This window comes from Melanerpes formicivorus, unplaced genomic scaffold (genome assembly GCF_026170545.1).
Source record: "Melanerpes formicivorus ecotype bairdi unplaced genomic scaffold, bMelFor1.0.p_v2 SCAF_251, whole genome shotgun sequence".
NCBI lineage: Eukaryota > Metazoa > Chordata > Aves > Piciformes > Picidae > Melanerpes > Melanerpes formicivorus.
This window is the reverse complement of record NW_027142603.1, coordinates 83,949-107,770: the sequence shown is the minus strand read 5'-3', so window position 1 is coordinate 107,770 and position 23,822 is coordinate 83,949. Positions and strand designations below refer to the sequence as shown.

Sequence of the window (23,822 nt, the reverse complement as noted above, 5' to 3'; positions counted from 1 at the left end):
AGATATTGATTAAATCCCCTCTCAGCCTTCTCCTCTCCAGACTCAAAAGTCTGAGGAAAAGGGGTAAGTGGTGGTGGCTTGTGAAAAGGAGTCATGAGATGGGTTGGGTTCTTTAAGATGTCATTGGAAAAGACTCATTTGCAAAACTTCAGACTAGCTCAGTCTAAGTGCAAACCTGCATCCAGATGTCTGGGGCTAGGGTTTACAGCAATATAGAATCATAGAGTGGTTTGGGTTGGAAGGGACCTCCAAAGGTCATCCAGTCCAACCTCCCTGCAGTCAACAGGGACATCCTCCACTGGATCAGGTTACTCAGAGCCCTGTTGAGCCTCACCTTGAACATCTTCAGGCAGCTGTTGATTTTAAAATGAAATCCACATTTTGCTATTCAAGTGTGAGCCAAACTGTTGCTGAGGAGATGGTTTGGGTTGGTTGCTGTGGTGTTTAGGGGAAGGGTTTGTGTTGTTTGGTTTGGTTCTGAAGTTAGGAAATGTCCAGAAAGTTTCACCCTAGACTGGACAAAACTTTGGGGAGCTGATGTGAAGAAAATACCCATGTGTGGCTTGGCTTCAGAAGAAACATCTTCCAGTTCAGCCCAGAGCAGTTCTTCCCCTTTGTGTTTCCTGGTTTTGTCACCCAAACAACACAATCTGTTGATCTTCTTGCTCTGGTCTTCTAATGCTGCTGACCCAGATTCATTTGCCTTTGTCTTTGCTCACAGAATTGTCAGGACTGGAAGGGACCCCAAGGATCATCCAGTTCCAAGCCTCCTGCCATGGCTAGGGACACCTCACGTTACAGCAGGTTGCTCACAGCCACATCCAGCCTGGCCTTAGAAACCTCCAGGGATGAGGCTTCCACCACCTCCCTGGGCAACCTGTGCCAGGCTCTCACCACCCTCATGGGCAACAACTTCTTCCTCACAGCCAATCTCAATCTCCCCATTTCTAGTTCTGCTCCATCCCCCCCAGTCCTATCCCTCCCTGACACCCTCACAGTCCCTCCCCAGCTTTCTTGGAGCCCCCTTCAGATACTGGAAGGCCACAAGGAGGTCTCCTGGGAGCCTTCTCCTCTCCAGACTGAACAGCTCCAACTCTCTCAGTCTGTCTCTATAGGAGACATAAAACTTGTGCTTCATTGCTGGAAGGGTTTGGTGTTTATCTGGCAGGAAGGTGACCAGAAGGGTCTCTTGCTTCTGCTGAGCTGTTTTTGTCACCCATAGTTGCAGGTGGCCAGTAGCTTTTCTTGTTCCTGTCTCCCCATCCACCTCTGGGTCACTGAATACTCTGGGCTGCAAGCCCAGGAGTAAAGCAAGGTGCTCATCGTTATCATTAGATGTTTGTTAGCTGGCTTGGATGAGTCCTGGTGACTTGCACCTGAGGGTTCCCATCACTGCCCTCAGCCCCAGCAGCAGGCTTGGTTTGAAACCTCCCAAGGATGTTGTTTCTATTTCTCCTCCTGTGCTTGCATCCTTCCTCAGATGCCTTCCCCAGCCAGCTGCTCTCTCCACCCCATCCCAAGTGATGCTGCTGCTGAGGAATATTGGATGGTTGCACGGGCTGGAGCCCCAGCTTTGGGGCATGAGCTGGATATGAAGGGGAGGAGACGTGGGAAGGGGAATGCTGATTTTAGGGGACACCCAGGCTTTGTATCACTGTGTTACATGCACTCACCAGGCAGCAAAGGTTGTGGGTGCAGGGAGGGGGCTCAGCAAGCTTCTCAGATGTTTCATGCAATAGAATAGAATAGAATAGAATAGAATAGAATAGAATAGAATAGAATAGAATAGAATAGAATAGAATAGAATAGAATGGAATGGAATGGAATGGAATGGAATGGAATGGAATGGAATGGAATAGACCAGGTTGGAAGAGACCTTCGAGATCATCGAGTCCAACCTATCATCCAACACCATCTGATCAACTAACCCATGGCACCAAGCACCCTGTCAAGTCTCCTCCTGAACACCTCCAGGGATGGTGACTCCACCACCTCCCCAGGCAGCCCATTCCAGTGGGCAATCACTCTCTCTGTGTAAAACTTCCTCCTGACCTCCAGCCTGAACCTCCCCTGGTGCAGCCTGAGACTGTGTCCTCTTGTTCTGGTGCTGGGTGCCTGGCAGAAGAGACCAACCTCTGCCTGTCTACAACCCCCCTTCAGGGAGTTGTAGAGGGCAATGAGGTCACCCCTGAGTCTCCTCTTCTCCAGACTAAGCAGCCCCAGCTCCCTCAGCCATTGCTCAGGGCTGGTGTCCCAGGCATGTACTTCATTAATGCTCAGGGAGAGGCACTCTGGGAATCATCAGTCAGCATCCCTCTGGGTTTCTTCTCCATGGAACTGCTCTGCTGTGTCTTTCAGTGCTGCTCTTTTTGGTTGTAGCTTCTGAAGGAGGGCTTGATGTGCACAGACAGAGGAGTTTGGTCTTGCAATGGGCTGAGTCATCTGGACTGTTTTCTCTAAAGCACTCAAGTGGGTGTTTAAAGTTGTAGGTCCTAAATAATCATAGAATCAATAAGGTTGGAAAAGACCTTTGAGATCATCAAGTCCAACCTGTCACCCAGCACCATCTGATCAACTAAACTAAACCATGGCACCCAGTGCCTCAGCCAGGCTCTTCCTAAACACCTGTGATTCTATGACTCAAGTCTGCCACACTCAACTCCTCAGCATCTCACTGAGCAGCCTGGTCGTGCAGGAGGTATCTCTGCCTGTGCCAGGGGGGTTGAAACCAGATGGTCTCTAAGGCCCCTTCCAAGCCAAACCATTCTCTGATTCCATGATTCTTGCTGTTGCTGAAGCAATGTTGCAAAGGGCTTTTTGCAGAAGGGGCCTTGCTGGGGAGGGAAAGGGCTGTGACAAAGACTCACAAGCAAGAATTGGGTGGGGGAAAGCTGGTGTGGTGTAGAAAAGAAGTTCCCTTTAGGGCATCAGTGGGCAAACTGGGATTGAAACCTCAGTGCCCAGGTCTCAGGTCACACTTCTGACTGGAGCAAGCTGGTGTAAATTTGGTGTGGTTGGCTGGGGAGGACACAGCCTGAACTGGCAAGGACCTGGCAGCAGAACCACCCTTCACTGCCACAGTGGGAACTGCATGCCCTGAATTAGTCACCTTGAGGACACCTCTGTGATGTGTGCTGCTGCCAGGCCCTTCTGATGCTGGCAAAGGGGTGAAGATGGTCTCTACTTATTTTTCCCTAGAGTTCAGCTGGAGGTGACCTATATTCCAGGGAGATGGTTTTTCCCCTCTCTTAATGAGTAAGTGTGTGCTGTGCTGGCTGCTGCAGTAACAGCTGTCACTACTGGGAGGTTGAGAAGCTGTTTGTGAAGGCAGTGAAGCTCTGTATATTGTTCAGAGAGGAGGGAAGGCACGGGCAGGGAGCTGAGCTTCCAGCAGCAGCCATGGGAATTCCCAAGCCTCAAGGCATGCTCCTGATTTTAGCATCCCTTGCATTTCTAGTGTTCTAGTGTTGCATTGCAGTGTTTGATTAATGCTTCTAGTCCTGGGGAGACTGACAGCAAAACACCCAGCTGGGTAGAATATCAGTGCTGTGATGATGAGGAAGGTGAGGCTGTCTTTTGTGTTTGCTGTAGGGTGCTGGGTCATGAGCAACATTTATGGCTAAGACCCTCAAATGCAGGTGCTTGAGGTGGGAAGGGGCTGTTGTGACCTCTCTTACATACTAGACACAGGGTTTCTTTGGAATAGAATAGAATAGAATAGAATAGAATAGAATAGAATAGAATAGAATAGAATAGAATAGAATAGAATAGAATAGAATTAACCAGGTTGGAAAAGACCTTTGAGATCATCAAGTCCAACCTATCACCCAACACCATCTGATCAACTAACCATGGCACCAAGTGCCTCAGCCAGGCTCTTCCTGAACACCTCCAGGGATGGGGACCTCCACCACCTCCCTGGGCAGCACATCCCAATGGCCAATCTCTCTTGCTGGGAAGAATTTCTTCCTAACATCCAACCTAAGCCTCCCCTGGCACAGCTTGAGACTGTGTCCTCTTGTTCTGGTGCTGGATGCCTGGGAGAAGAGACCAACCCCCACCTGGCTACAACCTCCCTTCAGGGAGTTGGAGAGAGCAAGAAGGTCTCCCCTGAGCCTCCTCTTCTCCAGGCTAAGCAACCCCAGCTCCCTCAGCCTCTCCTCACAGGGCTGTGCTCCAGACCCCTCCCCAGCTTTCTTGCCCTTCTCTGGACACCTTCCAGCAGCTCAACATCTTTCCTAAACTGAGGAGCCCAGAACTGGACACAGGACTCCAGGTGTGGCCTCACCATCTCTGAGCCTAGGGCAGAATGACCTCCCTGCTCCTGCTGGCCACACTGTTCCTGATGCAGGCCAGGAACTTTCTTGGCTGCCTGGGCACACTGCTGGCTCATCTTCAGCCTACTCTCAACCAGTCCTCCCAGGTTCCTCTCTGCCTGGCTGCTCTCAGCCACTCTGCCCCCAGCCTGTAGCACTGCCTGGGGTTGCTGTGGCCAATGTGTAGAACCTGGCACTTGGATGTGTTCAATCTCCTGAAGTCTGGTTTGAATCAGCAGCAGGTTTTGGATCAATCAGCGGCAGGTTTTGAATCTATCAGCAGTCATGGATCTCCTCCTTCTATATGTGATCATTCTTCCCTGTGTGTCTGCAGTTGTGTACTGTCCATATTGCAGCTCCAGCAGCTGTTGGGGAGGCAGCTGGATGCTACAGGCTGGAGGTGAGGAGAAAGTTCATCCCAGAAAGAGTAATTGGCCTTGGGATGTGCTGCCCAGGGAGGTGGTGGGGTCACCATCCCTGGGGGTGTTCAAGAGGGGATTGGATGTGGCACTTGGAGCCATGGCTTAGTTGTCAGGAGGTGTTGGGTTGGACTTGATGATCTCTGAGGTCTTTTCCAACCTTACTGATTCTATGATTCTATGGTACAAGGACACTTCCACTTCTTTGCCAAATGACTTCATCCTCTGCAGTTTGTGGTTTGAATGCCTGTAGATCACCTTTGAACTGATGATCAGGTACTAGGGTTGTGTGGGTTTTAGCTCTGGCCTGTAACTTTCTCAGTTCATGGTGTCCTTTGGTCTTTCCTCAAACACCAGACCTCCACCAAAGTAAGCCTATCCTTGTCTCCATCAGTATGAGCTGTGCAGAGCAGGAGAGGGGAGAGGAGCCCTGTGAGTAAACCCATATGAAGTACTATGAATGAGATCTGGATGCCACTGGAATTAGTGGTGATGCTCCCACTCACCTGTGGGCCACTAGCAGCTTATCCCCTCCCCAGTGAAGAGCTTTTGCCCCTTGTGAATGTAAGGATTGATGGACTCTTTTCGCAGAATCACAGTAACATTCAGGTTGGAAAAGAGCCTCAAGATCAGCAATACCAACCCAGAACTCTACAAGGCTCACCCCTAAACCATATCCCCAAGCACCATATCCAAACCTTCAAACACAGCCAGGCTTGGGGACTCCACCACTTCCCTGGGCAGCACTTTCCAATCCCTGACCACTCTTGGTGTGAAAAAAAATGTTTCCTAATGTCCAGTCCAAACCTCCCCAGTCGCAGCTTGAGTCTGTTCTGTCTTGTTCTAATCACCTCTGAGGAGAGACCAGCAGCAGCCTCCCCACAATGTCCTTCCAGGGAGCTGTAGACAGCCAGGAGGTCTCCCCTCAGCCTCCTCTGTTTCACACTACCCATCCCCAGCTCCTTCAGTCTCTCTCCATCAGATTTATTCTTTTGTTCCCAGGTGCCATTTTCTCCCACCTTTGAAGTCTGGGGGACCTTAACCATGGCATGGGTAGGTTTTGCTTGACCAAAACACCAGAATGGAGACTGCTGGCTAGTGAATTTGGAAAGCTCCTGCAGCTGGGCCTTAGTGTTGAGTATCAACACTGAGAAATAACAGAAAGAATCAGCATGGAGTCCCTGCCACCTTCCCAGAGAGCAGTGCTGGGAAAGCAGGGAGAGCTGAGGACATGCTTTCCTTGTCAGAAGGCTGTTAGAGGCCTTGCTTTAGTCTCTTTATTCTTTAAATTGGACAAAGCACCTTCTCTGCTGCACTTGGTGAAGTCCAGGTGGAGGGCAGGTCCTCCTCTGCATGGCAGAGGCTCAGGAATGCTCGTTGCCTGGATACAAGGCAACCCTGCAGAGGGAGAGTTGGGGGAGTGAAGCCCTGGGCACTTGGAGGCAGGAGCTTTAAGTCCACCTGATGCAGCTTGTAAGCTCCTTTTTACTTTCTATGTCTATTGTTATTTGTCACCATTCCAGTATCTGAAGGGGGCTCCAAGAAAGCTGGGGAGGTGTCAGGATTTTAGGGTGTCAGGGAGTGATAGGACTGGGGGGGATGGAGCAAAACTAGAAGTGGGGAGATTGAGATTGGCTGTGAGGAAGAAGTTGTTGCCCAGGAGGGTGGTGAGAGACTGACACAGGTTGCCCAGGGAGGTGGTGGAAGCCTCATCCCTGGAGGGTTTTTATGCTAGGCTGGATGTGGCTGTGAGCAACCTGCTGTGGTGTGAGGTGTCCCTGCCCATGGCAGGGGGGTTGGGACTGGGTGATCCTTGATGTCCCTTCCAACCCTGACAATTCTGTGATGCTATGATAGGTTATGGTAAAGGTGTTTACAAGGCAGTGCTGAGGAAGAATTGGAATAGGTGTAGTGAATGTTGGTGTAGATATGGCTGAGAGATGGCCTGCATCAGGAAGAGTGTGGCCAGCAGGAGCAGGGAGGTCATTCTGCCCTGTGCTCAGCACTGGTTAGGCCACACCTGGAGTCCTGTGTCCAGTTCTGGGCTCCTCAGGTTAGGAAAGAGGTTGAGCTACTGGAAGGTGTCCAGAGAAGGGCAAGAAAGCTGGGGAGGGGTCTGGAGCACAGCCCTGTGAGGAGAGGCTGAGGGAGCTGGGGTTGCTTAGCCTGGAGAAGAGGAGGCTCAGGGGAGACCTTCTTGCTCTCTCCAACTCCCTGAAGGGAGGTTGTAGCCAGGTGGGGGTTGGTCTCTTCTCCCAGGCATCCAGCACCAGAAAAAGGGGACACAGTCTCAAGCTGTGCCAGGGGAGGTTTAGCCTGGATGTTAGGAAGAAATGCTTCCCAGAGAGAGCTGTTTACCACTGGGATGTGCTGCCCAGGGAGGTGGCGGTGTCACCGTCCCTGGAGGTGTTCAAGAGGGGATTGGATGTGGGGTTGGACTCGATGATCTTTGAGGTCTCTTCCAACCTCAGGAATACTGAATACTTGGAGCCATGGTTTAGTTGTCAGGAGGTATTAAGTGACAGCTTGGACTTGATGATCTCTGAGGCCTTTTCCAACCTTATTGATTCTATGATTCTAAGGATCTAGTGGAGCAGCTGAACAAACTGGGGTTGTTCATCCTGGAGAAAAGGAGGCTGAAAGGAGACCATCTCACTGCCTGCAGCTCCCTGAAAGGAGGTTGGAGGGGGGTGGGGGTTGCTTTCTTTTCCCAAGGAACAATGTGACAGAGGGAAATGGCCTCAAGGTGCCCCAAGAGAGGTTTAGCTTGGACTTGAGCAACAATTTGTTCATTGAAAGAGAGGTTAGGCCCTGGATGGAGTTGCCCAGGGTAGTGGTGGAGTCCCCATCCCTGGAGGCATTTAAAAGCTGTGCAGATGTGGTGCTGAGGGACATGGTTCAGTGGTGACCTCGCAGTGCTGGGTCAGCAGTTTGACCTGATGATCTGAAGGCTCTGTTCCAACCAGAACCATTCTGTGATGGCAGATGGTGAAAGCAGGCTGCTGCCTTCAGCCTGGAGAGCACTTCAGTGCCGTCTCTAGGAGCAGTTGTTGTTTCCAGGTGACAGGATTATCCCTGCTGGAATCCAAGATCAGGGTCCCTTCCACCCCTGACGCTTCTGTGATTATTGCCAGGAGGAAAGCACAGCTCAGCTGCTGGGATCCCAGGACTCCCCCAGGGCGCTGAGCTTGCCCCTGAGCCGTCTGCTGGGCAAGCACTTTATCCCCCAGCCTTCTTCTGAGCCTCCTGCTGCTGCTGCCCCTGCTCAAAGCACAACTGCTGAGAAGCAGCCTTCCTGGCAGCACAGCACCAGCGCCCAGGGGCTGCCTTCCTGCCGCCTGAGGGCCCTGGGGAGCACTCTGAAGAAGACAGTGGCTGCTGAATATTTAAAACCAAGTGTTGCCTCTTCAACATGGAAATGCTCTTTGCCTGTCATACACGTTGCTGCTGTGTGACAGCAACTGGCCCCATCAGGCATTATTCCTGTGCTCTGCACTGTGCTACCTGCACTGCAGGAACTTGCTCCTTTCACAGAGTGATAGGGGTTGGAAGGGACCTCTGGAGATCATTTCGTCCAACCCTCCTGCCAGGGCAGTTTGCACAATATAGCATCCAGGTGGCTGGAGGTGAGGAAGAAGTTCTTCCCAGCAAGAGAGCTTGGCCATTGGAATGTGCTGCCCAGGGAGGTGGTGGAGTCCCCATCCCTGGAGGTGTTTAGGAAGAGCCTGGCTGAGGCACTTGGTGCCATGGTTGAGTTGATCAGATGGTGTTGGGTGACTTGGTGATCTCAAAAGTCTTTTCCAACCTGATTAACTCTATTCTAATCTCTCATCTTCACAGCCCTTTGCTGTGTCCTTTCAGGCAGTTCTTCTTGAACTGGGGAGCCCAGAACTGGACTCAGTAGTGCAGGTGAGGCCTCATTCTTGTTGTACAGCACATGTGGAAATATCTATGGACTCCACCGTCTGAAGATCAGTCAACCCTGCTTGCTAAGCTCCTTTAAGCCTGGGCTGGTTCACATTGTGATGCTGTGGGTTTGGCTGTCAGTGGCTGTAGAGCACCTTGCTGTCTCACACTGCAGTTGGGAGCTGTGTCAGTGAGCACCAGCGAAGTCATGGGAATTAACCTCCAGATTGAGCTAGTTTGTGGGATGGGTAATAAATGAACCAGGGCCCTCTTGATCCAAGCTCCTTGTGAATGAGCACTGCAGCAGTGCTGTCTGCTGTAAGAACATCTGCATTTAGCTTTAATAGGAGAAGACAAATGAGTAGAATGCAGCAATGGACACCTGAGCATGACCACATCAACATCACTGACCTTTCTACCAACCACACTAGGCACAGGCTCTCTTTTGAGCTGAAGAGCAAAGTAAAGCTCTAAGGGTGAGTGGAGCAGCAGAACACAAAAGGATGCAGAGATTTCAAGGCATTACCAAATCCCATCTCAGACCTCATGTTTTCAGCTTCTGTGGTACAAAAATCCACCATAAATGTGCAGGTCAAACCTTTCCCTGTCATTTCTGATTGTGCTGAGGCAAAAAGGAAAGAGGTGAAAAGCTGGCACAAGCAGATTCCTTCAGGTGAGATCTTTCTGCCCCCTCTGTTTCCAGGAGAAGCTTGTGTTTGGCACAGCCCTGGGTAAAATGAACTGGCTAGCCAGCATAGCCAGAGAACATCCTGGCTGGGCTGGCTGGTAATGAAGAAAAGATGAAGTGCTCTCCTAGAAACTGTTCACTGTTCTTGGCTGATCCTCTCCTGCTCTCCTTTTTCATACCCTTGTCAGCCTGCTGGCAAGAGCCTGAGGCAGCACCAGCCATCCAGAGAAAACAGTAAGGAGCCATAAGTCTCCACCAACTCAGATTCTCTCCAGCACTTGTGGACCTTCGTTCTAATCCCTGGGAAACATCTGGGCAGCTCCTGCCTTTGTGCTTCACCTCATTTCTTTACAAGGCTCTCATGTTGAAATGCAGCTTTACAAGTGTTACTTTTACTGACTGTGTTGCCTCTTCCATGCTAAGAGCATAAGCAGGGTAGAGATCCAAGCCTTCTGTGCTTTCCTGGAGAGCAGCTTCCCCAGAGAAATCCAAGAGGAAAAATGAATGGGGAAATGATTTCATAGAATCAATAAGGTTGGAAAAGACCTCAGAGATCATCAAGTCCAACCTCTCACCCAACACCTCCTGACAACTAAACCATGGCTCCAAGTGCCACATCCAATCCCCTCTTGAACACCTTCAGGGATGGGGACTCCACCACCTCCCTGGGCAGCACATCCCAAGGGCCAATCTCTCTTGCTGGGAAGAACTTTCTCCTCACCTCCAGCCTAAACCTCCCCTGGCACAGCTTGAGACTGTGTCCTCTTGTTCTGGTGCTGCTTGCCTGGGAGAAGGCCCCAACCCCCACCTGGCTACAACCTCCCTTCAGAGAGTTGGAGAGAGCAAGAAGGTCTCCCCTGAGCCTCCTCTTCTCCAGGCTAAGCAACCACAGCTCCCTCAGCCTCTGCTCACAGGGCTGTGCTCCAGACCCCTCCCCAGCTTTCTTGCCCTTCTCTGGACACCTTCCAGCAGCTCAACATCTTTCCTAACCTGAGGAGCCCAGAACTGGACACAGGACTCCAGGTGTGGCCTAACCAGTCCTGAGCACAGGGCAGAATGACCTCCCTGCTCCTGCTGGCCACACTGTTCCTGACACAGGCCAGGTTGCCCTTGGCCTTCTTGGCCACCTGGGCACACTGCTGGCTCATGTTCAGCTGCTGTCAACCAGTCCCCCAGGTCCCTCTCTGCCTGGCTGCTCTCAGCCACTCTGACCCCAGCATAAAATCTTATTTTGAGAGGAGCTGCATTCTTAACCCTGCATGCTTGGTAAGAAAAGACCAAAAAAGACAAGTAAAGCAAAGAAAACAAACACCACCTTCAACATGATGAAAAATAAATCCCTCTGAGTCTTTAGCATCCTGCCTGACTCACTAATTCCCCAGGGCAGAAAACCAAGCAAGGAACAAAAAAGTTTGTTTCCACATAGCAAAGCCAAAACACATCCAGTTGTGATTGAAGATGCCTCCTGGGAGACATCTCTTCTGTAATGGAACATGAGGCCAGCTATGGCTGGGTTGACAAATGCACAGGTTGGGTTTTTTCTCTCCTTCTGAGCAAACACCTGCTCATGTCAGTGGGACTCCTGCCCCTCTGCATTCTGTGCCTGGAGCTGCCCCCAAAGCATGCCAGGATCAGCCACCTGAGAAGGGGAGGCTCAGGGGAGACCTTCTTGCTCTCTCCAACTCCCTGAAGGGAGGTTGTAGCCAGGTGGGGCTTGGTCTCTTCTCCCAGGCAAGCAGCACCAGAACAAGAAGACACAGTCTCAATCCTGCAGCAGGGGAAGTTTAGGCTGGAGGTGAGGAGAAAATTCTTCAACAGAAAGAGTAATTTGCCATTGGAATGAGAGATTGGCCATGGGAATGTGCTGTCCAGGGAGGTGGTGGAGTCCCCATCCCTGGAGGTGTTCAAGAGGGGATTGGATGTGGCACTTGGAGCCATGGTTTAGTTGTCAGGAGGTGTTGGGTGACAGGTTGGACTTGATGATCTCTGAGGCCTTTTCCACCCTGGCTGATTCTGTGATTCTATGACTCTGTGAGCACCAGGGCACAGGGAGGTTTTGATGTGCCCATCAGGTTTTCACAGCACACCAAATGCAGCATGGTGGGGGTTGGAAGGGACCTCCAGTGCTGGATGCAGTACTCCAGGTGAGGTCTCACCAGAGCAAGAGTAGAGTGCCAGAATAACCTCTCTCCACCTGCTGGCCATGCTTATTCTGCTGTTTCCATTCTGACAAGGTACAGGGGGATCTGGACAGGCTGAATCAATGGGCCAAGGGCAATGGGATAGGGTTCAGCAAGGGCAGGTGCCAGGTCCTGCTCTTGGGTCATAGGAACCCCATGAATGCTCCAGGCTTGGGGCAGAAGGGCTGGAAGCTGCCCAGTGGAAAAGGGAGTGTTGCCTGACAGCCAGCTGAAGGTGAGCCAGGGTGTGCCCAGGTGGCCAAGAAGGCCACCAGTATCCTGGCCTGGATCAGCAATGCTGTAGCCAGCAGGAGCAGGGCAGAGAGTGCTGGGCACTGGTGAGGTGTGTGGCCTCAAATACTGGCTTCAGTTTTGGGACCCTCATTCCAAGTAAGGATCCAGAGAAGGGCAACAAAGCTGCTGAAGGGTCTGGAGAGCAGGGCTGGTGAGGAGCAGCTGAGGGAGCTGGGGTTGTTCAGCCTAGAGAAAAGGAGGTTGAGGGGAGACCTCATTACCCTCTACAACTACCTGAAAGGTGATTGCAGCCAGGAAGGGGTTGGTCTCTCCTCTCTAGCAACCAGCACCAGAACAAGGGGACACAGTCTCAAGCTGTGCCAGGGGAGGTTTAGGCTAGAGGTGAGGAGAAAGTTCTTCACTGAGAGAGTGATTCACCATTGGAATGTGCTGCCCAGGGAGGTGGTGGAGTCACCATCCCTGGAGGTGTTCAAGAGGGGATTGGATGTGGCACTTGGTGCCGTGGTCTGGTCATGAGGTCTGTGGTGACAGGATGGACTTGATGATCTTTGAGGTCTCTTCCAACCTTGGTGATACTGTGAGACCGTGAGACTGTGATACCTTCTGGCTCTCTACAATGCCCTGAGAGGAGGTTGGGGCCAGGTGGGGCTTGGTCTCTTCTTGCTAGTAACAAGTGATAGGATGAGGGGAAATGGCCTCAGGTTGCACCAAGGCAGGTTTGGGTTGGATGCTGGAAGAAGCTTCTTCCCTGAAAGGGTTCTCAAGCACTGTCACAGACTGCACAGGGAGGTGGTTGAGTCCCCATGCCTGGAGGTGTTTCAGAGAGGCAGAGATGTGGTGCTGAGGGCCATGGGTTAGCACCAGCCTGGGTAGAGTTAGAGAATGGTCGGACTCAGTGGTCCTCAAGGTGTTTTCCAACCCCAACGATTCAGTGGTTCCCTGTGCAGTTCCTGAGGGCTTGGTGTGTGTCTCCTGTGGCCAAGAGGATCTCACTGTGTCCTTGAGGCTGAAGGGAGAGCACTGGGAATGGGAGACAGTGGAGCTGCTGGGTGTTTAACCCTGGAGAGGACCCCCACCATTTCACCAGCTGTCAACACTGCCCCTAACCACTATTAACATTAATTATGGAGATACTTCTGTGAGCACCCTGATAGTCCTAATTAGCATTGATGGGAAATGCCTGGGGATGTTAAGGGGACACCAGACAACCAAGCTTCCATTTCCAAGGTTAAATATTCAGGAGCTCCCTCTTAGGCATCTCCAACATCCTCTAATCATGCCAGGCAGGCTTATGCAAAAGCAGAACACTTTGTCCTGCCCTTCTTTTTCCCTCCCCCCCTCAGTTCTGGCCACCTTGACACTCTTTTTGCTCAAATTAAAGAGCAAGCAGCACTGTGGCAGTGACCTCAGCTCCCTTTGCTAATGCAATTATGCTACCTCTCCTCTCTGCACAGTGCACCTCAGCAGCAGGCTTTATTAGCAAACCATTTGCTGTCCCTTTTATTCTCCTTGTAATCAAGGCTGGCAGAGTCACTTAAGAGGAGCGGGAAGGACTTGGCTTTGTTCTGAGCAGAGACATCTCGCGATCCGGAGCTGATGGCCTGTGCTCTTGAGTGGGTCCTGTAATACCCAGGGTCTGTAAAGTTCCCAGCACTGTGCTGTTGTTTGAAGCTATAAAGACAAAGACGACCCTTCCTTTTGTAGAAGGCCTTTCTCTTGCCTTGCACTCGACAGTTATCCCCAGTGGTTCGAAATCCAGCACGGCTGAAGAGGCTGCAAAAGGTCCAGGTTGTCTGCTTAGCCTGCTGCTGTGTGTGACTGCATGTCCCTCCCACAAACCTCTGCCAGTCCTCATGGAAAGTGCCTCTGCAGGACTGACTTGGAAACTGGCAGAGCCTGAGCTCTCCTTAGATTCACAGAATGGTTTAGGTTGGAAGGGTCCTTGAAGATCATCCAGTTCGAACCCCCCTGCCATGGGCAGGGACACCTTCCACCAGCCCAGGCTGCTCAAGGCCTCATCCAGCCTGGCGCTGAACACTTCCAGGGAGGGGGCATACACAGCCTCCCTGGGCAACCTGTGCCTGTGTCTCCCCATCCTCACTGTCAAGAGTTTCTTCTTCACCTCCGGTCTCAATCTGCTCTCTTCCAGCTCAAAGTCATTGCCCCTTGTCCTGTCACTACAAGCCCTTGTACAAAGTCCCTCTGCAGCTTTCTTGTAGCCTCCTTCAGCTACTGGAAGGCTCTCTAAGGTCTCCACAGAGCCTTTTCTTCTCCAGGCTGAACAGACCCAGTCTGTCTTAGCCTGTTGACTTAGAAGAGATGCTCCAGTCCTCTTGATCATCCTTATGGCCCTCCTCTGGATCCACTCCAGCAGTTCCATGTCCTCTTCAGTATCACAGGCAGGGAATGCTTTCCTGTGGTCCACTCCATTTACCACAGTCATACATGAGGCTCTCAGGTGATGTACTGGGCAAAAAGTGCATTTATTCCCCCCCCCCTCCCCCCCCAAAGATGATCTTTTCACTCTGAGTTGGGTCAGGAACTGGCTGGAGGCTGAGCCCAGAGAGTGGTGGTGAATGGTGCCACAGCCAGCTGGCAGCCAGGCACCAGTGCTGTGCCCCAGGGATCAGTGCTGGGCCCCAGCCTGTTCAATATCTTGGTTGATGATCTGGAGGAGGGGATGGAGTCCATCATCAGTAAATGTGCAGCTGACACCAAGCTAGGGGCAGGAGTTGATCTGTTAGAGGGTGGGAGAGCTCTGCAGAGGGACCTTGCCATGCTGGACAGATGGGCAGAGGCCAAGGGCAGGAGATTGAACACATCCAAGTGCCAGGTTCTGCACATTGGCCACAGCAACCCCAGGCAGTGCTACAGGCTGGGGTCAGAGTGGCTGAGAGCAGCCAGGCAGAGAGGGACCTGGGAGGACTGGTTGACACCTGGCTGAAGATGAGCCAGCAGTGTGCCCAGGTGGCCAAGAAGGCCAAGGGCATCCTGGCCTGCATCAGGAGCAGTGTGGCCAGCAGGAGCAGGGAGGTCATTCTGCCCTGTGCTCAGCACTGGTTAGGCCACAGCTAGAGTCCTGTGTCCAGTTCTGGGCTCCTCAGGTCAGGAAAGATGTTGAGCTGCTGGAAGGTGTCCAGAGAAGGGCAAGAAAGCTGGGGAGGGGTCTGGAGCACAGCCCTGTGAGGAGAGGCTGAGGGAGCTGGGGTTGCTTAGCCTGGAGAAGAGGAGGCTCAGGGGAGACCTTCTTGCTCTCTCCAACTGCCTGAAGGGAGGTTGTATCCCGGTGGGGGTTGGTCTCTTCTCCCAGGCACCCAGCACCAGAACAGGAGGACACAGTCTCAAGCTATGCCAGGGGAGGTTTAGGTTGGATGTGAGGAAGAAGTTCTTCCCAGCAAGAGAGATTGGCCCTTGGGATGTGCTGCCCAGGGAAGTGGTGGAGTCACCATCACTGGAGGTGTTTAGGAAGAGCCTGGATGAGGCACTTGGTGCCATGGTTGAGTTGATCAGATGGTGTTGGGTGAGAGGTTGGACTGGATGATCTCTGAGGTCTCTTCCAACCTGGTCTATGCTATGCTATGCTATGCTATGCTATGCTATGCTATGCTATGCTATGCTATTCTGTTTCACAGTTATCGGCCTGCCTGTTCATCCCAACATCTCTTACTGCTCTGCCAGTGCAGCCCCATTGACTCCTGCTTACTTGCATCCCTGTTGCTCCCAGCCTGGAGCTGCTGGGTGCTTGTTGGCAGGAGGGGCTGGTGCGGAGCCCCTGGGGCTGAGCCAAATCCCTCAACCTCCAGAGCTGGGCGGGAAGTCAGTTTCTGCTCACGTTTACCCAGAGAATGAGCTGGGGGGAGGGCAGTAGTTATTGATGTGGTCATTTGTTAGTTTTTTCTCTTGCTGTTTCTGGTTGTGCAGTTGTGCCATCACAAGGGCCTGGTGCATTTTGTGCTGCTTACAGAATCTCTTCAGCTTAATGCTGCTTGCTTGCTTTTGTGTGTGAAGCGATGCTTTCACGGGTCACAGCCACGTGGACCTTTTGTCCTTCGCCTTGCCCATTTGTTTGCTTGGGTTTGTTTCATGGCTGTGTGGTTTTTAATGCCTGTGCAAACCTCAGTGTGCCCAGATTCAAACAGTGAGGGGACACACACACACACAGACACACAATAAAGAAGGCTTTGGGTGGTGTTTTGCAAGCTGTATTGGTTTGAGAGCTCTTGCTGGGTGTTGTTTAAAGAGGATGGGATGGCTGCTTAAGAAACCTCCTCCTGTGCAGGGTGACTGAGTTCTTACCTGCATAGTTAAAGTGGTGAAGTCCCCAACTGCAATATGGCTTACTCCAGTTTAGGGGGGGATGGATTCTCTCTGGTGTACCTTACAGTTAGATCTGTTGTCAAAAAGGACAGACACATCCCCTCTGAAAAGGAAAAGGCCTCTGCACTGTAAAGCTTCTATGAAATGGCTCACTAAGGCTGCAGGTACAGAAGGAAAGAAGCTGCTGCTGCTGCTGCTGTAGTCTTGACATCTCATTCAACTTAAGCTAGGCTTGGAGCAGGAGCTGCCTGCCTCTCTGGTGAGACCATGGCCTGCTTGTGTGGTTGGGAAGATGAAGCACAGACTGAGTGAAGCTGTTGTGAAGCCCAGGGAGGTTCAGCACTTGGCCCCAGGTGAGCTCCCTTGTTTTTCTAAGGTGCTGCCTTTAGTAGAGAGTCCACCTTCCAGCAGGTAAAATACCAGTGAAGGCTGAGGAAAAGAAAATCCATCAGCATTCAGAGCACTTCCAAAGTTATATTTGCTGTCTCAGTTCAGAGTCCCTGTGGTGCCCTGGTAGTGCCTGCCAGCTCTTCCCTGTGTTTATGATTGATGGTGCTCCAGGTTTTGCCCCAGGCCCTACCCAGACTGCTGGCAAGTGGTGCTGGTGGTGAAGTTTCCACTGCCTTATGTGGCACTTTGATTGCAACAGAGCTAAAAGCCTGAACCACTTCACAAGGGGTGTCATCCTCCCACCAGAGCTTGCAGCCTTGAAACACAGCCTGCCTGGAGAGCTCTTCAGCACTCTATGAAATAGCCTTGTGGACAAATGGCTTCTGCAATTCAGGCCTCCCAAACAGGCATCCTGGGTAGGATCAACACCAAGTTGTGTCTGTGTTGTGTGCTTGGAGCTGCTTTAACCCCAGCCAGCCCCCTCAGCACCTCTGTAGCCTCTGATGGACTCTCTCCAGTAGTTCCCTGACTCCCGAACTGAGGAGCCCAGAACCAGACCCAGGCCTCCAGATGTCTGCTCGCTAGGGCACAGTAGAGGGGCAGGAGAACCTCCCTTCACCTGCTGGCCACACTCTTCTTCACACACCCCAGGATCCCATTGGTCTTCTTGGCCACGAGGGCACATTGCTGGCTCATGGTGCACTTGTTGTCCACCAGCACTTCCAGGTCCTTCTCCAGCAGGAGCTCCTTTCCAGCAGGTCAACCCTTAATCTGTACTGGTGCAAGGGGTGATGCCTCCCCAGGTGCAGGACTCTACCCTTGCCCTTGCTTAGCTTCATGAAGTTCTTCTCCACACAGCCCTCCAGCCCATCCAGCTCTCAGTGGCTGGCAGCAGGGTGTCAGTCACTCCTCCCAGTTCAGCATCAGCGCCCAGAAGCGCTGCAGTGTGGCAGGCTGGCTCGCTGGCAGGCAGGCAGGCAGGCAGGCTGCTGTGCTGGCTGCTGGGAGCAGTGGCTGTGTTGCTATGGTGCCCCTGGCCCGCAGCTCCCCGGCAGCTGAGCTGGCTCCCAGCCGCGCCTCCTAATTGCGGCTGTGCAGCGACAGAACAAACGCTGAGAGCTTTCCATAAAGGCTGTGAGCAGGGAAGCATCCCTGGCTTTTTAGTATCTGCTTGAATGGCTTCATTTGTAAGCTTATTACGACTTCAGAGGGAGAAGCTATTAGGGTGATCATTAGCAGCCGGTGTGGATGGCAAGGAAAAGCCCTGGCACGTTCTGGAACAAGCCCCTTCTTAATGTCTGCCCCATCAGCAGGGGTTGCTTAGCCTGGAGAAGAGAAGGCTCAGGGGAGACCTTCTGGCTCTCTCCAACTCCCTGAAGGGAGGTTGGAGCCAGGTAGGGGTTGGTCTCTTCTCCCAGGCACCCAGCACCAGAACAAGAGGACACAGTCTCAAGCTATGCCAGGGGAGGTTTAGGTTGGATGTGAGGAAGAAGTTCTTCAGAGAAAGAGAGATTGGCCCTTGGGATGTGCTGCCCAGGGAGGTGGTGGAGTCACCATCACTGGAGGTGTTCAGGAAGAGCCTGGCTGAGGCACTTGGTGCCATGGTTTAGTTGATCAGATGGTGTTGGGTGAGAGGTTGGACTTGATGATCTCTGAGGTCTCTTCCAACCTGGTCTATGCTATGCTATGCTATGCTATGCTATGCTATGCTATGCTATGCTATTCTATCTGTTTCACAGTTATCGGCCTGCCTGTTCATCCCAACATCTCTTACTGCTCTGCCAGTGCAGCCCCATTGACTCCTGCTTACTTGCATCCCTGGCACTTGGTGCCATGGTTGAGTTGATCAGATGGTGTTGGGTGATAAGTTGGACTTGATGATCTCAAAGGTCTTTTCCAACCTGGTTATTTCTTTTCTATTCTATTCTATTCTATTCTATTCTATTCTATTCTATTCTATTCTATTCTATTCTATTCTATTCTACATTATCAGAGGATAAAAGTAGGGGGTTCCCACTCCATGTGCCTCTGCCTTTCTTTGCTAAGGGGTCTTCATCATCATCTTCATCATCATCTTCATCATCGTCATCACCATCATCACCATCTTTTTGATGGGACAAGGCCCTGAGGCTCACAGTAATCTGTTTTGATTGCTCCCTCACTTCAAAATCAATCCTTTGCTTCCTCTGCCTTGTTTCTCTGAAGCCTGCAAAGTATCCAGAAACTTCTTAATGCACTGGAAAAACCTGGTCTGAGGAGGACAAGGTTGCCACAGCAACTGCCCAATCTTTCTGAGCTGCGTTTCTGCATCTTTCAAAGCAGCCCTGAATGCCACCAGCTGAGGAGGTCCACAAAAGCAAGGCTGTAGTGAAAGGGGACAGAAAAGAGCACCCACCAAGGAGCCAGCTGCTGTAAAGATGAGATGTGTGGGGCTCAGGAGGAATGTGGCAAGTAGATGCCCCTAGCATCTGGAGTGCCTTGTGAGCAGAGGAGGGGTTTCAGCACTGGACTTGTACTGCGGTGCAGCACTGTGGTGCACTGAGGAGGGTGACGTCAATTCCGTCCTGCAGGGAGAGATTTTTGGGCACCTCTCCTTTGGTCTGGTAAAGAGACTTCTTCCTGGGAGAAGACTGAGACACCTGGGGCTGTTGTAGTCTTGAGAAGAGGAGGGAGAGAGGGGATCTGATCAATGTCTATCAATATCTGAGGGGTGGGTGCCAAGAGGAAGGTGCCAGGCTCTTTTCAGTGGTGCCTGGTGGTATGACAAGGAGCAATGGGTACAAGCTGGAACCCAGGAGGTCTTACCTCAACATGAGGAGACACTTCTGTGTGGTGAGGGTGCTGGAGCCCTGGAACAAGCTCCCAGAGAGGTTGTGGGGTTGTGGAGTCTCCTTCTCTGGAGACTTTCAGCACCTGCCTGGATGTGATCCTGTGCAACCTTCCCTGGGTGGTGCTGCTCTGGCAAGGGGGGGTTGGACTGGATGATCTCTGGAGGTCCCTTCCAGCCCTTAACATTTTGTGGTGCCTGTCAAAGAGTGCAACTTGTGAGCCAGAAGTGATCTGCTTATCCATGGGTTTGGGACTGTTCTTGGCATGGGCTAATGAGCAGAGGAGTGTACTGTAAGTCAGGAGATCCAGCACACCCATTCCACTTTGAGCTTTGTTTCATTTAATCCTCTGAATGCAATTAATGTTGTGGCATTATCAGTGCAAGTTATCTTTGGGTCATCTGCTTAGAAAGACAAGGCCAGTGCCATGTGGCTCAGAATGCAAGGGGAAAGTACACCTCAGAACTATCCCAGGGCTCTTCTGTAAGGAGCAGAACTTGAAAGAGCTGCAGACCATCAGATGTGTTGGTTCTGTCTGCAGTACCATTGCTGCTCAGACAGCTGATTTGTGTAAAGCTGTGTGAGGAACAGCTGAGGGAACTGGAGTTGTTTAGCTTTCAGAAGAGGAGGCTGAGGGGAGACCTCTTCACTCTCTACAATTCAGGATCAGGCCCAGCCAGCATGGATTCAGGAGGGGCAGGTCCTGCCTGATCAACCTGATCTCCTTCTATGCCCAGGTGACTGCCTGGTGGATGTGGGGCAGGCTGTGGATGGAGTCTGCCTGGACTTCAGCAAGGCCTTGGACACCATCCCCCACAGTAATCTCCTGGCCAAGCTGTCAGCCCCCAGCCTGTAGCACTGCCTGGGGTTGTTGTAGCCAATGTGTAGGACCTGGCACTTGGATGTGTTCAATCTCCTGCCCTTGCCCATCTGTCCAGCCTGGCAAGGTCCCTCTGCAGAGCCTCTCTACCCTCCAGCAGATCAACTCCTGCCCCCAGCTTGGTATCATCTGCAAACTTACTGATGATGGATGAGCTGTAGGGAGCTGTAGGAGAGTGAAAAGGTCTCTCCTCAGCCTCCTTTTTTTCCAGGTTAAACAACCCTAGAAAGACAGGCAAGAGTCATGAAAGGATGTGTCCCAGTTGTCCCCAAGGCTGTGCTTGGGCAGGAAACAGAGAGTGGTTTTCACAGCAGCTCAGATTGGTTTAAACACCTTCCAAAGCATCACAGGAGTTTAGTGCTCTGAAAAGCCATCAGATGATTGTGTGAAGGTATAAGGTGCCCCTGAGGGCTGTGCTCGCTCAACTGTACTGAGGAATTAAATGCTCTCAGGCAGTGCAACCACCTCATTTGCTTCAGCCTTGCTAGAGGAGGCATCCATCGCTGGTAAATGGTCCCACATTACAGTGGCATTAGCATTTTAATGCAGCTAAAGAGGAGGGAGATTGACTGTAATTTAGTATCTGGTTGCGTAGCCTTGTGCGGGTCCCCTGGTCGCAGCTCTCCGCAGCGGACAATTACTGCTACCCGAGGTGCACTTTGGAGTCTAACGGGATTTACAGGCAGGGAATGTGGCTGTGTCGCAGCAATGACTTCGCTTCTCAAGCCCGATGGAACTCCAGGGCCACTAGTTGGTTGTGAGGAGCAAGGGTTGCAGGATGATGCATGGGGCTGGCAGCTTGTGCCAGGCTGCAGCTCGGGAGCAGCACACGTTGCACTCTTTACTCCAGTGATGTTAATCTGGCCAGGGTTCTGCAGAGGTCATAGAATCAAAGGAGTGTGGAGCTTGGAAGAGACCTTTGAGATCATCAAGTCCAACTGCTCCCTTAAAGCCCACAGTCCCATGACGACTGGTAAGCCCCCACCACTAAACCATGTCCCACAGCACCACATCCACATGGCTTTGGAATGGAATGGAATGGAATGGAATGGAATGGAATGGAATGGAATGGAATAGAATAGAATAGAATAGAATAGAATAGAATAGAATAGAATAGAATAGAATAGAATAGAATAGAATAGAATAGAATAGAATAGACCAGGTTAGTAAAGACCTTCGAGATCATCAAGTCCAACCTATCACCCAGCACCATCTAATCAACTAAACCATGGCACCAAGCACCCCATCCAGTCTCTTCCTAAACACCTCCAGGGATGGGGACTCCACCACCTCCCTGGGCAGCACATCCCAACGGCCAATCTCTCTGGGAAGAACTTCTTCCTAACATCCAGTCCAAACCTGGGGTGGGGACAGGCTCTGCTCAGCTGCACCCTGGGATAGGACAAGGGGCAATGGATATAAACTGCAGCACAGGAGGTTCCAGCTCAACATGAGGAGGAATTTCTTCACTATGAGGGTCCCAGAGCCCTGGAGCAGGCTGCCCAGAGAGGTTGTGGAGCCTCCTTCTCTGGAGACTTTCAAGAACTGTTAGGATGTGTTCCTGTGTGGCCTGTGCTGGATTCTCTGCTCCTGCTCTGGCAAGGGGATTGGACTTGATGATCTCTGGAGGTCCCTTCCAACCCCTAACATCCTTTGTGATCCTGTGATCCAGCTCTCCTCATTGCTGCCCGAGACCAGCAGGAGTCATGGATTTGGCTGCTTCTCCTTCCTCAGAGCCTACTCCTCCCAAAGAGCCCCCCTAAAAACAGTGACCACTAGGAGAAGCTGATGCCCAGCTTTGAGGCAAGGCAGGCAGGGCTGGAGGAACCACATGTGCCAAGCACAGCTGCTTGCCCAGCTGAGCCAGGGTGGCTTTCACTGGCCCAGCCCCACGGGTGTAGCCTTGGTCAATGCTGCAGCTTGCACGCTGTTTCTCCAGCCACTGTTATCTCAGGCACCAGCTTGCTGGGTGACAATTAGCCTTGCTGCTCTGGCACTTTCTGCAGTCCTCCCTAATGACAAAATCGTTGCTATTAGCCAGAAGCTGTCTGGCAGGGACTCCCTCCCCTCCAGGGCCACGGAGCAGGATGGAGCGCTGCTCTCGCTTGGCACCACACTGGCTCTTGCATCCCTTCTGACACAGCACCTGCTGGCACCTCCTGCTGCACTCACAGACTCACTGAAGCACAGAATGGGATGGGTTGGGTTGGAAGGGACCTTAAAGATCATCCAGTTCCACCCCTCCTGCCATGGGCAGGGAAACTTTCCACCAGCCCAGGTTGCTCAAGGCCTCATCCAGCCTGGCCTTGAATACTTCTAGGGAAGGGACATCCTCAGCCTCCCTGGGCAACCTGTGCCAGAGTCACACCACCCTCACTGGAAAGAATTTCTTCTTAATCTCCAGTCTCAATCTGCCCTCTCCCAGCTTCAATCCATTCCCTCTTGTCCTATCACTACAAGCCCTTGTCAAAGGTTCCTCTGCATCTCTCCTATACAGGATACAGAATACAGAATTAACCAGGTTGGAAAAGATCCAACCTCTCACCCAGCACCATCTGATCAACTCAACCATGGCTCCAAGTGCCTCAGCCAGGCTCTTCCTAAATGCCTCCAGTGATGGTGACTCCACCACCCCCTGGGCAGTGTCAACCACTACCCCCAGGAAGTAGCCCCCTTCAGGTCCTGGGGGGCTGCTTTGTGGTCCCCCTGGAGCTGCCTGGAAGAGCACTGCAGCTCTTCCTCCTCAGTGGAGCTGTAATTTCTTTCAAATACTGTGACTGAAGAAAAAGAATAATAAAAAAACTTATTGAATTGCTCTCCCACACAGCCCTTTGAGAGCTGTGGGGATGTGATTAGAGGTGCAGGCAGTGGGAGCAGGAGTCCCATCTCTCTGGCTATTTTCCCAATGAGAGGTTTAGACAGCACACTGTCAGCTCTGCTTCCCGAGTGGAGACGACATCTCCTGTCAGCAGCTTGTCCCAGGACTGTGCCATTGCAGGACAGGACCACTGGAGAAATTGTCTCACAGGAGCATGTCCAAAACACAGGCTGGAGTGTCCACACACACCCCCTCCCCCAGAGAAACATGACAAAGGCTCTGACTGCCAAGAAGGGGCTGCTCTCCCCCATGAGGAAGGGTTGTTGTCTCTTGTCCTAGCTGAGGGCTCTTCAAGCTCCCTTCTGGAGGTCACAGAATCACAGAATGCTTTGAGTTGGAAGAGGCCTCCAAAGGGCATCCAGTCCAACCCCCTGCAGTCAGCAGGGACATCCTGCACTAGAGCAGGTTGCCCAGAGCTCTGTTGAGTCTCACTTTGAATATCTCTTGGGGTGGGGCCCCAACCACCTCCCTGGGCAACCTGTTGTAGGTGCAGAACTTGTTCCTCACATCCAATCTAACTCTCCTCTAATTTCAAACTCTTGCTCCTCATCCTGTCCCTCCAGGCAAACAGTCCCCCTGCAGCCTTCTTGTAGCCCCCTTCAGGTCCTGGCAGGCTGCTCTTAGGTCTGCCTGGATCCTTTTCTTCTCCAGGCTGAACACCCCCAGCTCCCTCAGCCTGGCCTCCTGGCAGAGCTGCTCCAGACCCCTGATTATTTTCATGTCCCTCCTCTGGACCCTCTCCATCAGCTCCATGTCCTTCCTATA

The 23,822-nt window shown here is 52.1% G+C and overlaps 1 protein-coding gene across 8 annotated transcripts in view; it reads left to right on the top strand.

The window, feature by feature from the left end:
* TSPAN18 (tetraspanin 18) overlaps window positions 1-23,822 on the top strand; it is a 177,315-nt gene that overhangs the window by 108,399 nt on the left and 45,094 nt on the right. Inside the window, exon 2 of one of the 8 annotated variants that reach the window (XM_068169963.1) lies at window positions 8,576-8,644. The exons of 6 other annotated variants lie outside the window; for them this stretch is intronic. The gene's annotated coding sequence lies outside the window, so the exon portion shown is untranslated. Of the gene's footprint in view, window positions 1-8,575; window positions 8,645-16,291; window positions 16,435-23,822 lie in introns of those variants that run through there. One more of the 8 variants, XM_068169964.1, reaches the window with a different exon arrangement.